We start from the raw sequence: 6,055 nt of genomic DNA on the forward strand, positions 1-6,055 counted from the left end.
TTCAGGTCACAGCTTTTTCATTCGAATGTCAGTGGTTCAAGATCAGATGTGTTTAAATTTCGAAAATTATTGTGTTAATGCGATTCTTGTGTTTTACCGGAGCTCTAAATTTCCGACTTTAGGTTTTATCATTTCAAAGTATTTAATTACTTAATTTAAATTGTAAAAAACCGTAAACAAGTCTCTTTAAAACTGTCAAGGTCTTCACGCTATATGCACACGAGAGTTTGATATCTCTGTTTTCAGAAAAATCGTTATTTAGATATCTGTATACAGAGTGCAGGATCACGTTACTTTGTGGGGTTTACAATTGAACTTAAATGGATGTAAACACACCTGGATGTGGTGCTTTTCTTCAAATAACTTTTTAAAACAATTTTTCTTAAGAATTTCAACGAGTGCATAAAATAATGTTCTTATGCTTCTTATGGCAATATGAAATACATCAGAATTAATTTATTTAATAAGCCTGTGATTACGGTGTGTTTACATTCTGTCCAGCCCGTGTGTAAACCGCGTTGATCTTGCACCCTGTATAACTTGTTTTCAAAACGTTAAAATAAAAACAATGCGTAGTTAATGGAAATAATGTGTTTAAAAAAATATATGTTTCGAATAAAGAGTAAACGAGTATAATATTTCTTAGGAAGTTATTTTCCAATATTATAATGTGTAAACCATCACATTATCTTCTTCAAAAGTGCTGCGTTATTTTTACAGCCTTATCCCAAATGACGTTTCTTTTTCACTACCGCTAACTTTTAATAGAGTAAAAGGCGTATTTATATATACTGGCATACCAAATTTATATTTATACATATTTGAGCTAGTTCTTTATTTGTATGATTTAAGTCTCTGAATGGGTTAATGATGTAAAAGAAGAATTTATAAAAGCTGTATTATTTGACTGTTTTTATATAAATGTGTTTTAATAATAATTAACATTTGTATCGTTTGCTCGTAACAGGCATTAACATATGTGTTCATCATAAAAAATCAATTTTATGTTTGTATCTGTTTTATTCGTTACAATGATGGGCAGTCGTAACCATAAATCACATAAATGTCAAGCCACCCGTCGGGTCATTTTTTCGGCGCTTGGAAACGCTCGTTGTTCGGATTCTTCTGGTTACCATGGTTATCAAGGTCAGGTTTTGTCCCTGTGCCCGTGTACCCAGTTTGATGGCCCCTGAAAAAATCAAATGGGGGTTTCGTGGAGTTTCAATAATAAATCCCAATGTATACTAGATAAATGTTAGTTAATCGAAGCAAAATCACAATCAATTTCCATAAGATTACAAGCATGACACACATGACACACATGACGCGAACCACGTTTACGGTTCATTAAGAACAACAAGTTTTTTTGCCCAATAATGAGAACATACGATACACTATTTATAATAATATACCATCAATTTTTATACATCGCACACACGCTTAAAATACTTTAAACACATGCATAATGATACGCTAGAAACAATATGAGGATAGTAATTCTAGTTACCGACACTTCATATTTTACGATTTAATTTCTGCTAAACCACGCATGGCTTAAAAAGCAACAACGACAACAACAATCCATCTATAAATCTTGATATCGACTTACTGGTAGCTAGGGTTGTTCGGGTTGCACTGGTCGCTCTTATTGTCCTGATTGGCCTTCGAGTCCCCATATCCGCTCTTTGGTTGCCCACTTGACATGCTTCCTCTTATGAAAAAAAATATATCAAACATATAAGATATTTACTTTAATTTTCAATTCTAAAAGTTTATAGAATAATAAGTTGATATATGTTCATGTTATTTGAAGTGTTAAATAAAGCATAACAGCATAACAGATAAAATACGTGAGATATGTTAATGGAATAACCATGTATAACAACCAATTCCCATTGGATTTGATTTTTCCAAACAACGAAGGATTATTATTGCGTGTATTATTTTAAACCCCAAACATAAATTAATATTTATTTGTAAATACACGGTTCGCACATTTATGTTTAATAATTAAAGACTTGCGCACTGCACGTATCTTAATATCATAGAAATAAATATCCCCTTTTGTATTCGCGCAGTTAAAACATATACCTGTATGTTAGAACGATATCAATATTAGAAACCTTCCAAATACAATTTAACCGGATATATTAAGCTTTCTTGATTTTATACCCTGGAGTAGGCTTGATTTTCAGAAAATGCTCGTCACGAGCATGTTACGTTGTTCGACACACCTGTATGAACAAGGAGTACAGAGTACAAGGTCGTTTTCGGAAAAGAACACGCAATCTGACTCCATATCTCGTACATTCAAAACACATAATTATTTAAAAGGACATTTCCACGTTTTGGTAAATTGACAACATTGAAATTTCGTTGCAGATATGATATTTGCGAGAAATAGTAATACTGAACATTTACTTTGCTCTTAAATATCAATTTAATTCATTGTTTGACGATTTATAAACCTGAAAATTATAAAGCGTTACAAACTCGAAACGATTGAATAATTTGGAGAGTTCTTTTGCTATCGTTACATTTTGTGAAATGACGAAGATGGCGGTCATGTTGCTTTAAATACACCTTATTGAATACTTGCACGAATGGCCGAGTGGTTTCGGTGGAAGACTCTTACCCTTAGGGTCAGTGGTTCGAACCAAGTTGAGGTTGTTTTTTCCTTTCTTTAATTGTTTAATTGTTTTATAATGGATATATTTAGTTCCAATGTTTACATTTATCAATTTTAAGCATTTAATGACAAAATTCAAAAACATGCAAACATCTTTGAAAAGGTCCTTTAAAAAGCATTTGCGTACTCTGGTAATGTAACGCTATCTGAGTACAAATCTTTTAAATCTTTTATTAAAAAGGGCTTTTTCGCAGATTTTGGCATGTATTGAAGTTTGTCATTAAATGATTTATATTGATAAATGTAAACATTGGATAAAAAAACTCCCGTTAAGAAAAACGATAATAAAATTAAAGAAATAAAAAGTAACCATCTACTGGGCTCGAACCACTGACCCTTGGAGTAAAAGTCTAACGATTAGACAAAGTGGGTCTGTTTGAACTAGTCGTACAAAATTACTATAAATATTGTTGATTTTTAATTGTTACAATATTTAAATAGAAATATAATACAGAATGCATATTTATTAAGTAAAGGATTATAAACGTGTGAATAGAACACTACTTCAAATTGTGAGTGTTCTATTCCGAGAATATTAACTGCAAACATATTTGTTTTGTGACCAATATTGACGTTTTAGAATGATCCAACTAATAACACATCTGATTTTTTTTCGACAAATATAACCAAAGCTCTGTGGGCACTTTGTTTCACCTCCGTACTGGAAATTACGTTATTAAATACATTGACAATAACAATCAACCATTTAAAAAGGTTAACAGTTACATATATGTTTAGGACAACCCCTTTTTATTTCATATTTGTTTCCGAACTGATATTTGTAGCAGTGTGTCTTTTTTATCGTTTTAATCCATAGTTGAACTGAAAATGTACACGTCTAGTTGTTTTCTGTTTCTCTGATAAGTATCATACAGTTCAGTATAACAATCACTTACCACGGACAATGTGTACAAAAAAGAATCGCGATTTTATCAAACATCACTTAACGCTTCCGCCTAATTTTACCGATTTTATAAAATATCATAACGTTGTTTCAATTATTACGAGTGTTTAAAGTTGCCTGTTTACTTCCTGTTTGCTATAGGGAAACATAAAATACTATTGTTAATGATTGATCTTATTGCTTAGTTTATAATGGTAAGGCTTTTTTGAAAATAATGAATTAAATGCAATATGTTTCGGGACTGGAGAGGTTTCTGTAACATTAATAACATTTTGCATTCGTTTGTCAGACCCACGTGTACGTCTCATTTAAAAGGACTGTCCACCACGACGACGAAGAAAGGAAAAGTTATAAAATACCGTATTTTTTACAATTATTAGTTTATATTGATTAACATATCACGACTGGTATATTACATTACTTGAAAAAAATTGTTAAGTTTTCATATTTTCAGTATATTTGGTAATAAATTTTACTGGGTATGTCTACCAGGTAACTAACAGTTAACAATAAATAACGCCAAAAGATTGATCATCATCGGCACGTGGTAAATCGAGGAATGCAAATTGTGCATGCGTAGTGAACTGTATATAATTTACATATGCAATGATCAATCTACTTACGTTATTTACATTGTGTATATCGTTATGTCACCTATTTTCGCGATGTACGTTCGATTTCACATCGCGAAATTTTACCGAATATACTGAAAATATGAAAAAAATTCAAGTAATTTAATATACCAGTCGTGATATTTTAATCAATATAAACTAACAATTGTAAAACAATAAGGTGTTTTAGAACTGTCATTTTTTCGTCATTCGTGGTTGACAGTCTCTTTGATGTCCTCAAATAGGGAAACCTAAGTTCAAGCGTATGACGATTAAATGCATGAAAAATGCAATAGCTATGAATATTTATATTCCCTTTTCCATATCGCGCACTACAAAATACCGTTCCTCATCGATTGCAGTACGCGAAAACTACCAAATTGTAAACTTTTTTACTGAAAATAGATCTGGGACATAATTGGTTTTCAGAAAATGTCCTTCACTCACGTGTAACGATACTATATGTATTTAAATGAATGCACTTGTCGTAAACAACTTAAACGGACTGGCTCACAAATGATCAAAATGCAAGTTTTCAATCTTTTATTACGCATATTCAAAAACTAAACAATGGCTGTTTGTAAAACACACTTGCCGCCCCCCCCCCAAAATGGGATGACAGTAGTAGTGGCAGCCATTGTGTGAATACGTTAGAAACCATTTTACTGCTTCAGGGCACTGTCACCTTGACCTTTGACCTAGCGACCTGAAAATCAATAGGGGTCATCTGCCAGTCATGATCAATCTACCTATGACGTTTCATGATCCTAGGCCTAAGCATTGTTGAGTTATCATCCGAAAACCATTTTACTGTTTCGAGTCGCTGTGACCTTGACTTTTGACCTAGTGACCTGACAATATATAAGAGTTATCTGCCAGTCATGATCAATAAACCTATGAAGTTTCATGATCCAAGGCCTAAGCGTTCTTGAGTTATCCGGAAACCATTTTACTGTTTCGAGTTACTGTGACCTTGACCTTTGATCTAGTGACATGAAAGTCAAAAGGGGTCATCTGCCAGTCATAATGAATTAACCTATGAAGTTTCATGATCCTGTTAATAAGGGAGTGAAAGGACATGAATGACACAGATTCATGCTCAATATCTTTTGTGTTTATTTATTAGTTACAATTATTAAAAATTGATAAAATTTAGAAACGGGAAGTGGTTGAATAATTATGAGTGTTTCTTTTGTTTTCATTATGATCTTTGACAATTCGCGGATTGCTTATATTTATATATATTAGAATGTAATAAGTATATAATGCATAGAGCGATACACAAACTCAGAGGGCCGAGTTGTTCATGCCGAAGCTTTTTTCATTCGAAGGTAAGAGGTTTAAGATCAGGTGCGGTTAAATTTTGCATTTCTAAAATTCATTCTTAATTGCGATTCTTGTGTTATACCGGAGCACTAAATTTCCGATTTTATGTTTTATCAATTCAAAGCATTGAATTACGTACTTTAAATAGTAAAAATCAGTGATAAACTCTCTTTAATACTTTCAAGGTCTTCATGCTCTAGGCATATGAGAGTTTGATATCTCTGTTTTCAGAAAAATCGTTATTAAGATACATGTATCTGTGTGCAAAGTGCAGGATCCAGTTACTTTGTGGGGTTCACAATTGAACGTTGGTGGATGTAAACAAACCGGTTTATATGGTGCTTTTTTTCAAATAACTTTTTAAAACATTTTTTAAGAATTTCAACTTATGCATACAAGACAGTTATTTATGCTGCTTATGGCAACATGTAATACATCAGAATTACTTTATTAAATAAGCCTGTGTTCTTGGCCAGAAATTCGTTTTGTTACACAATCATGTACACGGTTATGCTGCACGTTACG

General features: G+C 32.4%; 1 long non-coding RNA gene across 1 annotated transcript; it reads right to left on the reverse strand.

Annotated features, from left to right (window-relative positions):
- Positions 1-1,000: 1,000 nt before the first annotated feature.
- Positions 1,001-2,220, reverse strand: LOC127868682 (uncharacterized). Its single transcript, XR_008044224.1, has 3 exons — positions 2,092-2,220; positions 1,610-1,711; positions 1,001-1,189 (listed from the first exon to the last, which is right to left on the reverse strand). It is a non-coding gene; the product is annotated as an uncharacterized LOC127868682 (long non-coding RNA).
- Positions 2,221-6,055: the final 3,835 nt, after the last annotated feature.

This window comes from Dreissena polymorpha, chromosome 2, assembly GCF_020536995.1.
Source record: "Dreissena polymorpha isolate Duluth1 chromosome 2, UMN_Dpol_1.0, whole genome shotgun sequence".
Classification (NCBI taxonomy): Eukaryota; Metazoa; Mollusca; class Bivalvia; order Myida; family Dreissenidae; genus Dreissena; species Dreissena polymorpha.